The 12,961-nt window shown below is 32.2% G+C and overlaps 2 pseudogenes; both read right to left on the bottom strand.

The window, feature by feature from the left end:
• Nucleotides 1-2,637: 2,637 nt before the first annotated feature.
• On the bottom strand, nt 2,638-3,667 carry LOC127114135 (protein OCTOPUS-like; annotated as a pseudogene).
• LOC127114134 (heat shock factor protein HSF8-like) lies at nt 3,462-5,015 on the bottom strand (annotated as a pseudogene).
• Between the last annotated feature and the right edge of the window lie 7,946 nt (nt 5,016-12,961).

Raw genomic sequence — 12,961 nt, 5'->3', positions numbered from 1 at the left:
ATTAATGAAAAATATGAAAGTGTAATGTTTCGCAACCAACTATAACAAATTAGATGTGAAAATAGCTTGGGAGATAGTATGTAGAAAATATAATGATATTATGCTTACAAAGTTGTAAGTTGCATGATGATGAATGGTGTAATGGACTAGTTTTATAGCAAATTGGCTTACCGTATTTCACTAAATTTCTTTATAGGATTATTTGTTTTAAAAATTTAATTATGCTATTATGAGACATTTTTATCACATGAATTATTTGTCCATTATTTTCAATCTTTTTACTCAAATGCAAAACAAGTTACTTTCATAAAAATAAATAGATTTTGAGAATACATGCTAATAGCTAGCAAGGAACCACTGCAACTTATTAATTGGACAAAATGCATAACAATTATTTGTGAGAAGCATATTCGTAGAGGACCACTTACCTACCAAAATATGAAAGCATGCTTAATAAACTCACTACCTCTAAAATAGATAGAAAGTTTGGTATCATATGGTATTAGGTATCATAAGCTACATTGCTACTAGATACAAAGTTGGATTTTCTTTTGTTTCTATTCATTTTCTATCTTAAAATTTCAGAATAAAATTCAATCGTTGCAATGAGTAAGCAAACACTTCATATACATTTATTATGCATTTTGACGAAAATAATCAATAAATAGAACACTTACACTATTTTGGTTATTATTAATCCTATTTTACTATTTTTGTTCACATGATTTTCTAACAAAAATAATTCAATAGCTAAAATGACTATTTAAAATAAATTTATAACGAAAATAGTTAATAAAGAGATATATTTGTAACAACTAATATATTAATAAACACAATATTCCATCTTTCAAAACATGTCTTACATTATTAGATAAGATTTGATTATTGTGATTTATAATTTTTATTATAAAATTATTAATAACTACAAATATTTAAAAATTAATATGTAGTCACTTAATTTATAAAAAATAAATAATAAAATAGAAATAGAAAATAAAATACTTAAATAATAATTTTTATAAATCTATTGTATATTTTATTAATTATTTACTCACTTATATTGTCAATTTTAAATTTAGTAATTGATTACAACAAACACATTGAAGAACTTATACACAATTTTGTTCATTATAATTTTGTTCATTCATTATAATTTTGTTCATTAATAGAGCTTGTAGACTATAATCAACACCTACAAAATAATAGGAAATTATCTTAACAATTGGGAAAGACTATATAATACATAATGATTTAGGATCTTTCATCTTTGAGAAAAATAATTATATTTTTTTGTCAGTTAAAAAAATATACATATTTATGTATTTTTACGTGTCTCGTGCTACTTTATATAATTTTATTTAATTATCAATAAAATCTTAAATTCTATGTGATCACTTATGTCACTAATAGTGATTAAGTGATATATCATTTAAATTGATTGAATAATATTCTAAAAGTCAACTGCTTATAACTATAAATGAACTATCGGTGCATGGCCAAAACTGAGCAATTTTTTTTTTATTTCTACAATCTATACATATGTACCTACAACCTTTTATATGTTGCAATTGACATGATAATGATAAACCACATGAACAACTAACACTTTCTTTTTTCATTGTACTCATCATACTTTGTTTTTAGAATTAAATTTCTTAAACAAAAACCCACTTATACTAACCATATTTTATACAAACCATATTGATATTGCCAGAAGATCATAAAGCTTATTGTGATATTTTAACAAAGAAAGGTACATTTATAATGAACTATGGCATAATCATCACTGAATACCAAATAAATGAACTATAGCATAATCATCACTGCTTAATGTAATTCTAAATAAAATCTAAAATGACTTTTTCAATGACCTTGTTTCCATCTTGATTAGTTATATTAAAAAATGAAAGGAAAAAAAACATTAAAACTGAAATACATGTTTCCCGTGTCACCACAAAATTTTCAACAAAACATAATACATATTTTACACCAAAAGTAAAACAAAAATCAATCATAAAGGAAAAAAAGGAAAAGAAACTACCAAGTCATCAACCTTCACTCCAACTCCAAATGCCACTATAATAATAATCAAATATTGGAAATTGATGTTCTTTAGCCTTTACAAAGCGAGTTTTATAAAGAAATATCCAACATAATATATCTATATCTATACATCACTTATATGCAATGTATTGCCATATGCATTACCAACATTGAATTGAGTGTCAACTGACATTTTCTAAAACTACCAATAAATTAGCATTTCATGTAAAAATTAATTAAGTTTAAATTTTTCTAAGTGGTAAACATTACATAAATCCATTGAGTGAATGAGACGCAACTATGTGTTTTTAGAATCAAGAGTCGGTAAGTGTAATAGCTTCATAGAATACCTTTGTGTTTACCTATAAAGATACTAAGCATATATCGATATGTTGTTCCAACAACCATTCTCATACTTCTCAAGCTACAACCTATCATCAAAATGGAATCAATTAAAATTAGATTCATATTTTTGAATACAAAAGGAGTAAAAAAAAGCAAGCAAATTGGATGTCTCATAATAGATCAATTTAGAAGAAGAACAAAACTTTAAGAATAGGAGTCATCAAACAAATTAATGCTTTATTAGCTCCTTTATCCCCTCAACGAAAAATAATTAGGCGGAAACCTTTCATCAGAAACATGGTGAGCAAAACCAGGCATTCTACTATGATTTCTACAACTAACACTATAGCTACGAATAAGTTTCTCACTAACCGATTCACTCCCTTGTTCATTAACAACCCTCCTAAGCTTCTGTCAAGACTCGGCAATCGGCTTATTAACAACATCACCAGAAACACATTCTTTCTCTCCCAACTTATCTTCCTTTCTCCTCTGTATTAATCCCAATTTATTCCACAACTTGCCCCATTTGTGAAACTTGTTCGGCCCCTTTTGATCAACTCCAATTTCAACATCACAGGCTTCCTTAGAAGAAAGACGTTGTAGTACAATTAGAATGAACAATACCATTGTTCTTAGGATTCAGATTAACATCCCTCAAATCTTCCTCAATGATCAAGACTTTTGCACCAAAGAATAACTCGGTTGTGGCCGGTGAAACCTTGGCATTAGATATCACTCTCAATTCATCAACATCTCCAATCACCATTGATTTCCTACGAGAATTTGACCTATCAAAACTTCTCCTTCTCCGAACTGAATAATAATGCTTTGTCTGATCTGAATCACCAGGATAATGCTCTCCACCACCACCACCACCACTTTCCAAATTCACCACCTCTTCTTCTCCTTCTTCTTCTTCCTCAACCAAAACCTTATCACAATGAATAGAAACCATAGGGGAAAACCTCGGACACGCTTTCCCAATCAAATAACCATCCCAAGAAGCCCGAGGTGCATCGAATGAAAACCTCGAATCATCCACAAATAACCTAGGATCGGTATCACATGATCTTCTTCCCAATGATAAACCATACTCTCCAACTTCCAATTGCGTCTCTCTAAAATTCTTGTCCTACGCTTCTCAACCTCCCTGTTCGTCAAACCAACACCATTGCCAATGACAGAACCATCGCAAGCACTACCGCTTCTCTTCAACTTCTATTTCCACAAGCATTCAAACAATGAACATAGAAAATAATGCGTATTCATTTATCATGTAAAGAGATGAAAAATATAGAGAATACTTACACTGAATACAAATGAGGATCAAACAACTGCTGGAGGAAGATGGAAGAAAAAATAGTTAAAAGGTGACTTGATAATGCTATGACTTAACCGCAAGGAAAATTGCTTCCTTCTCTCTCTAAATTTTGCTACTTTCTAAAGCTGAAGTTCAATTTTCTCAGTTTGAGAATCCAAACCCTGTGACCTACCCAATATCCTCCCTCAACAGCATATAATTCACACTCATGCTTGAGTTTTCTCCATTTCTACAATCATTACTTCAAAAGCAGATCATTCATTTGAAGTTTTCGTGATAGGTTCCATCTCCATTTCACTAACATTGTGCCTCTCATTTTCATGATCAGTATCTTCAACGTTTTCGGGAAAAGGACTGCCCGTCTGCAGAAAGTTCGGGTTCTGGTTCAAAGGCAGAAGATAGCGGAATTATAGGCTTTAGTGTTTCACTTACAGGTGGCTTATACTTTACAATCATTCCATCAGAAGAAATTGGTTCGTCATCTCGGCTACTGTGGTCCCACATATTCCCTTGTTCTGCAAAACGCCAGTTATTTTCCTTAGGGTGAAGCAGCTGAGCCAGGAATCCGGGGCATTGAATGACCATGACCAAGAACGATATCATTTGTTGTTGATGCTTCTCCATTCCATCCAGACGATCACTCAATAGAAGCAACTTACTCAGAGGATTCAAGGTGCTTCTTAGTTTAACCAACTCCTGTGTCAGGGTTTTTCTATCCGATTTGAGATTCTCCCTTTGTTTCCACAGGCTAGAATTAGTCGCTTCTAGTGAGGGTTCATCAGAATTAATCAAGAAATTATAATTATCCAAAATTGATAGAAAACATAAACACAATTCTGCAATTAAAGTAGAAGAATCAAGAAAATCATGACCTAAAAAACGGGAAGAGTAAAATATATATATATATATATATATATATATATATATATATATATATATATATATATATATATATATATATATATATATTACTCTTCCCGTTTTTTACCAGAAGCATTTGGACTTGAGCAATTACCGGGAACATTTAACGAATACCGGATTTCACATCATTTAGCAATGATGTTGCCTACACAAAAGAGCCAATTAGAATCTCCAAAATGAAAATGAACATACAGTAGGGATATGAAATGATTTCAGAATAGAGAAACGAAACACATACCAAGCGATTCGTTTCAGGAAGCGAAAGCCAATGGTTATAAAGTGTCTGGACGAAGGTGAAATTAGACTTGAGTCCCATAGTAGACACCTCTGGGAGGTGCAACAATTCAAAATCCAATGAAGCCACATCGCTAACAATCTCCATTCTCATCAAAAACCAAATGTATCGATCAAATCGGGGATTAGGTTTTCAATGCGTTTGTAGAGAAACCGCGTGCAGATTATATTCTATATTTGAAAGGAATAAATGCGATTGTTTGTTATTACAGCTGGGGAATCAGTGGAACCCTAGATCTTATTAAATCAACAAATTTAAGATCAATTCTGAATTTAGACCGCTAAAAAAATGAAACAGCGATGATGATGATGAAAGATTGGGATGGAGAAAGAAATGGGAATGGATGAGTTTATGGGAATTTTTTGCAGAGATCAACACGATTTTGGAGGGAGAAAAACAAATAATAGTGGATTTTCACCGGAAAAATACTGATTTTTTTTTACTTTACTTATGTACAGTATATTTTTATTTTGACCAAACTTGTGTATTTTAATGAAAAAATGCTAAACTTGTTTTTGGTCAAGTATGAAATTATTATATTAACATGTGTATTTATTTATTTTGACCAAACTTGTGTATTTTAATGAAAAATGATTTTTTTTTAAAGTCTAAAAGTATTATTTTAAAATGTGTATATTTGATTTTTTAAGAGAAAAAAAAATAATTAAATTATTTTTACATTGTCATCATTGACGATGTATCATACCACATCACATTTATATTTTAAAAGAAAAAATAATTTAATAGACTATTACTTTTCTATTATCATGTAAAAATTATTTTAGATTATCAATGCATATCTATTAAACCTTTTTTAATTAAAATAATAATTATATTTTAATATTTATAAGTTTTATTGTCTGGTATAATAGTAAAGATTTAAATTTTGAGAGTGTGTTTCTCTCTCTCTCTCTCTCTCTCTCTCTCTCTCTCTCTCTATATATATATATATATATATATATATATATATATATATATATATATATATTAGGTTTTAGTAGTGTTTTATAAAACTAAAAAAAATAATGAGTTATAAGTGTCAACAATTTAATATATTATAAAATATTATTTTAAATATTATTTTTTAGTTGGTTTTAATAAAAACATAAAGATAATACAATGTCGGTGTAAAATATTTTTACACTATTAATTAATAACATTCAATCATGTCATATCAGTATTTTAAAAATAAAAATATAATTTAATAGATATATGTATTTAATTGATTAACAATGTAAAAATCATAAATATTTTTTTTCTTTTATAATTATTAAAAATATATCTTTTTGTTTTGTTGATGGCATTTGTTATTACTCTTATAAAAAAGGAAACAATTTTAACAACTAAATAAGTTGTTAAAACAAATTAGTTAACTAGATAAATTATATTATATTTAATATCTCTCCTTAAGTTTGAGCATAGAAAGTATGTCATAATAAAGTAATAGATAAGATTTGGATCAATAGGTTCAATGAAAACGCTGAGAAATTATTGTGTGATAGAAAGAATGTGAAAAAGTTGTTGTTTCTCAAATGAAGTGGGAATCAAGTTCAATATATTTTGTGTATTTATAGAAGGGGAAATTGATATCAATATGTTTTATGGACTATTTATCAGAATATAGCATTGTTGTTTGTGAATAAGTAGTTTAAAGCCAATGATACGATTGATAAGTCATCGAAGCTCACATGCACTTGATGTCATTGTTTTGTATTCAAACTGATGATGAACTTTTCAATATAATTTTGAAGGGTAATTCAGTATTTTAGTATTAGTTTTTGTTAAGATTGACCTAGTTAATATAGGTTAGCACTTTTGTCTACGTGACATTATTGTTTGTATATATAAACAGTATAGTCGTCAATAGTTGATAGTGCAATACTGAGTGTGTGCATTATGTACAATGTATGTGCAACCACTTATTGTAATCATTCTGTAATAGTAGTGGAAGTTTATTATTCTCTCACTTCTTCCATCTTCACCTCCTTCATGTTATGCACCAAACATTGGTATCCAGAGATTTAGTTCATATCCACAGGGAAACATGGGTGAACGATGAGATGTTGTGTGGTTGATTTCGTTTCTTGAATTCGTGTTGAATTCCTGATCGGAATCGTAACATAATCACATTCTTGATTTTGTGGGATTGGGAAACACTAATGTTTCGTGAGATCTGAGTGGTTTGCACAAGGTTGAAGATGAACAAAAATGGTAATCTGAATAATAAGCTTCTAGTGTTCGATGGTAATAACTGGAATTGATGGATGATTAAGATGTGTGTGCTGTTTGGCGCTCAAGATGTTCTTGATCTCGTCAATGATGATTACATTCCGGTTGCACTTCCAGAAAATGCAACGGATGTACAGAGGAATGATCAGCTTGATCTGAGGAAGAAGGACCAGAAGGCGTTGTTCTACATCCATCAGTGTGTGGATGTGAACATGTTTGACAAAATCGCTTATTCGATGATGGAGAAGACTGCATGGGACACACTGGTATGGTGCTACGGTGATGATGCATCCGTGAAGAAGGTAAAGCTTCAGTCTCTCTAAGTAGTATGAGAATCTCGGCATGAAGAACAATGAGAAGGTATCTTACTATATCTCCAGAGTGATTCTTATCACAAATGAGACGAAGTTGTATGGAGAAACTCTCTCTGAAGAAAGTATCATTGAGAAGGTACTTAGATCTCTTACTCCTCAGTCTGATTATATTGTTATAGAAACTGAACATTCTAAGGATCTTAGCACCATGAGAATTGAAGAGCTGTAAAGCAGTCTAGAGGCACAAGAGTTGCGTCTGACTGAGAGAAACTCTGAAATAGAGGTAGAGCAACAGGCTCTGAAAGCAGCTTCTGGTAAGAAATATCAGAAGCAGTCTTGGTGAGAAGCCAGGAAGAGATCTAATGGTGTTCAGAAGTCAGAAACCTCAACTTCTGAAAGGCAAAAGAATGCTTAGAAGGGGAAGGATAAGTATGACAAGAGGAAAGTTCAGTGCTATTGTGGTAAGAAGTTTGGCCACTTCGTTGCTGATTGTTGATCAAACAAGGAAAGGAAGTCAGAAGAAGCAAATGTAGGCAAAGGAGATTCTGATGATGAATTTGTGCTAATGATGGCTTCTGAATCTGATTATGCATATTTGAAGGTGTTTGGTTCTGTTTGTTACAAACATGTTCTAGATACTAAGAGAAAGAAGTTGGATGACAAAAGTCGAGTTATGTTGCTTGTAGGGTACCACAGTACAGGTGCTTATAAGCTCTATTCTCTTGTCAATAACAAGGTTGAATTCAACAGAGATGTAATTGTGAAGGAATCATAAGTCTGGGGTTAAAGTAAATCTTAATCAAACTCTAGTGTAGAGTTAACCTCTAAAGATACTTTAGAATCTGAAGGTTCTGAAGATGAGTGAGAATCAGAAAATAATTTTGAAGGTAAGCCTGACTCTGAAGGTGAATCTGATTCTGATCCAGATTCTGATGGTGATTCAGAATCTGGTGGAGATCTAGACTCTAGGAATATTCCATACTCTGAAGGTGGTCATGCCTCTGAAGGTGGTACTTCTGAGGTTTTAGCATTTGATATTGTTCCAGCATCCGAAGGAGATTCTTAACAACTTCAGATGCCACAAAGAATCAGAAGCATATCAATAAGGTTTGCAGAGTTTAACATGCTGCAAGATACTTAAGTAATCTCTTAAGAAGAAGTTATCAAGTGTGCCATATTAGTAGACTTTAAACCAGTGAGTACTGAAGAAGCGCTCAAGAAGAAAGTGTGGTTGAAGGCCACGAAATAAGAACTTGAGGCTATAGAAAAAAATAAGACTTGGAAGTTGACTGAGCTCCAAAGAACAAGAAAGTCATCAGTGTCGTATGGGTTTTCAAGGTAAAACTAAAGCCAAATGGATCAATTGGCAAACACAAAGCAAGGTTAGTAGAAAGAGGCTTCCTACAGAAACCTGGGTCAAATTACTTTAAAGTGTTTGCTCCTGTAGCAAGACATGAGAATTAGATTGGTGATTAGGACAACTGCTAACAGGAATTGGCATCTGATGCATTTGGATGTGAAATCTTCATTTCTGAACGGTCCATTGCAAGAAGAGGTATATATGTCACAACCTCCTAGATTTGTGAAAAAGAATCGGGAGGTATATATGTCACAACCTCCTGTATGGACTAAAACAAGCTCCTAGAGCTTGGAATCTAAAAATTGATTCATTTTTCAAGCTCCAAGGATTTAGAAAGTGTAGATTGAGTGGTGTCTATGTTTAGCATACTTCTGAAGGCAATATTATTTTAGTATGCCTATATGTTGATGACATATTACTAACATGAAGTTGTGAACATGAGATAGCTAAGTTCAAGAAGGTGTTGATAAATGAGTTTGAAATAACTGATCTAGGAAATATGACATATTTCCAGGGATGGGGGTTATGTACTCTGAGAAGGGTATCATTTTGCATCAGTCGATGTATGAACTTGAACTTCTGAAGAGATTTGAGTTGCTGAATTATAAGACTGCGGTCACACCTTCAAAAACAAATTACAAATTGGATTAGATCCTAAAGGTGATGATGTAGATGCTACAACTTTCAAGTAGTTGGTTGGCTTTATGAGGTATTTATGTAATACCAGACCTGACATTTGCTATGCAGTTGGAATGTTAGTAGGTTCATGAGTAAACTGAAGTGGTCTCATTACCAAGTTGTTGTCAGGATTTTGAGGCATATTAAGGACTATGAAGTATGGAGTTTTGTTCCTTTTTGGAGAAAATGCTAGTTCAAAGCTAATGTGTGTCGTAGACTCTTATTGGTGTGGAGACAAAGTTGATAGAAGAAGTACTTTTAGATATTTGTTTAAGTATCTGGGAAGTCCTATTTCTTGGTGTTCCAAGAAGCAACCAATTGTTGCTCTGTCAATCAATGAAATTGTAAGAGTAGTGGAAGTTTGTTATTCTCTCCCTTCTTCCATCTTCATCTTCTTCACCTTGTGCACCAACATATGGTTTTCTAGCTTTTGGATTTTTGAAAAATTAGTAAGTTTTCTGGAAAACATCTCTTGCAGGTATAAGTACCAATCTTTAAGGTGTGGTGCAATCGGTTAAAAGGCTTCCTAATCGGTTTCTTAATCAATTCGATCAAAAGGTATAATTAATTAGACAACGATTTTGGATTTCTTAATTACTCATAATCGCTTCTTAATTTATTATGTACTTGCTAGAATTAGTTTAAAGAAGTTTTGAGAAGAAAAAAAAAGAGTTTGAAATGATTTTATAAGATAAAACACTAAGCACAAATAGTGGCAGAGCCAGGAACTTAGATCAGGGGTACGCAATTATTTTTAATATATATATATATATATATATATATATATATATATATATATATATATATATATATATTCTTTTTCTACTATCTTTAAGCATTAAATTTTATTGATCAAAACACAAAAATTAAGAAAATTATTAATTTTATTGACAAGTAATGTCGTTTAATAAATTAACATACATATGAGTAACTTTTATTATATTTAATATAAGTTGTATGAAAAAAATATAACATAATTAAGAGAGATGCATTGATAAAAAGAATATTAATGTTATTATTATTTTTTATTATAAATAAAATAAAATAAAAATTATTAGAATCCTATAAGAAAACAATATGCTTTAGATAAGACTTTCATAACTTTTGCTCTTCTTCCGCCACATCACGCTTTTGAGGTTATTTGCAGTCCTATAGTTTATTTTTCCAACTTAATTTATGTAGTATTTTAGTTGGAAATGATGTTTGATAAAAAAGGAGCGAGGGGATGAGAAAATAATTCTTTAATTACAATTTTATGTTTGACAAGACCTTCAGTTTTATGCATACGTACCAACATAAAAATGAGGGATCAAAACTTCATAGTTCGTGGTAAAAATTTCAAAGAAATAGGTGAATTGATATTAACATAAGCTTAGAGATCTTTTGTTATCAAAAGGAAAATACTCAACCAAATATCCACCGATAATGAGGGATTTTCAGCATTTAAGAGGGAGGGCTCAAACTTGGATCTAATCAACAAATATGTTAAATGGAAAGACTTATAATCAAAATATCATGGAGATGAGAGAATTATATCTCAACAAAGGTAACTCAAATCTAACTGCTCTCTTTTGAAAAGTTAAAAGAAAAAGGCACAAAGTGGCCAAAAGGATTAGATGAGGTTGTTACTTCATTTTGTCTTTTGAAATTAAAATCAATATGATTAAGTTTATTTACAATGTGTGTATGTGTTATTAGAAGTAATTCATATTTATTAGTTGTACTATTTTCTTAGCCCCTAAGTTTGTTAGAGGGTATTTTAGTATTTTATCCTATTCTAGTAACCCTAGTTTTAGCTTATAAATAGGGTGACAATCATTGTAACTTTTATCATGTTTTGTAGCCGTCATTCTTAATAGAATATTTCCGTTCATCATTCATTCTACCTTTGCACCAACAATTGGTATCAGAGCCTGGTTCGGATTCATTGGGAAACACGGGAAACACGAGTGAACGTGAGGTCTTGTGTGTTTGATTTTGATTCTTAGATTCGTGTTGAATCTTGAACAAAATCTGATCAGAATTTTAATTCTGTGGGTTGGGAAACACTGTGTGAGAAATCTGAGTGTACTGTGCAAGGTAGAAAGATGAACGGAAACGGCAACATGAACACCAAACTTCCAGTATTTGACGGTAAAAACTGGAATCGTTGGATGATCCAAATGCGTGTACTGTTCGGTGCTCAAGATGTTCTAGATCTTGTCACTGATGGTTATGTTCCGGTAGCAGCAAATGCGACGGATGAACAGAAAAACACGCAGAAGGAAGTAAGGAAGAAGGATCAGAAAGCATTGTTCTTCATTTATCAATGTGTTGATGTAAATGTGTTTGAGAAGATTGCAGATTCAACGACAGCAAAGGCTGCGTGGGACACACTGGTTAGATGTTATGGTGGTGACGCATCAGTGAAGAAGGTGAAGCTTCAGTCCTTGAGAAAGCAATATGAGAATCTCAACATGAAGAATAATGAGAAAGTTTCTGAATACATCTCCAGAGTGATTCTGATCACTAATGAGATGAAAGCGTGTGGAGAAACTCTTTCTGAAGAAACAATCATGGAGAAGGTATTGAGATCCCTTACCTCTCAATTTGATTACATTGTGGTAGCAATAGAACATTCCAAAGATCTGAGCACCATGAGAATTGAAGAGCTGCAGAGCAGTCTAGAAGCGCAAGAGTTGCGTTTGACTGAGAGAACTTCTGAAAGGGAAGTAGAGCAGCAGGCTCTGAAAGCAACTTCTGATAGGAGGTATCAGAAGCAGTCAGAAGCCAGGAGAAGATCTGATGGTGGTCAGAAGTCAGAAAGCTCAACCTCTGATAGACAAAAGAATGCTCAGAAGGGAAAAGAGAAGTATGACAAGAAGAAGATCCAATGTTACTGTTGTAAGAAGTTTGGTCACTTTGCTAGAGACTGTTGGTCAAACAAGGAGAGAAAATCAGAAGAAGCAAATATAGCCAGAAGTTCTGATGACGAATCTGTGCTATTGATGGCCTCTGAATCTGATGACATGGATCTGATAGACTGGTGGTATATGGACACTGGCTGTTCAAATCATCTTACTGGAAACAAGAAATGGCTGGTTGACTTTGACTCTGAAAAGAGGACAAAGATCAGATGTGCTGATGACAAATATCTTAATGCAGAAGGTATGGGAAATGTCAGAGTGATTCTGAACAATGGGAAAACAGCATTGATTCAGAACGTGTGGTATGTACTTGGCATCAGAAGCAATCTGATGAGTGTGGGACAATTAATTGAGAAAGGTTTTTCAGTTACCATGAAGGACAATCTTCTGAAGCTGTATGACTGCAATCAGAAATTGATTATGGAGTCAGAACAGGGAAGGAATAGAACATTCAAGGTGAATGTCAGAACTGCAGACTCAGAATGTCTTAGTGCAACAAGTGCTGAGAAGGAGAGTGAGTTGTGGCACAGAAGATTTGGTCATTTG

The sequence above is a fragment of the Lathyrus oleraceus genome, unplaced genomic scaffold (assembly GCF_024323335.1).
Source record: "Lathyrus oleraceus cultivar Zhongwan6 unplaced genomic scaffold, CAAS_Psat_ZW6_1.0 chrUn0399, whole genome shotgun sequence".
In the NCBI taxonomy this organism is placed as follows: Eukaryota; Viridiplantae; Streptophyta; class Magnoliopsida; order Fabales; family Fabaceae; genus Lathyrus; species Lathyrus oleraceus.
The sequence above is the reverse complement of the archived record's forward strand: the minus strand, read 5'-3'. Positions and strand labels throughout refer to the sequence as shown.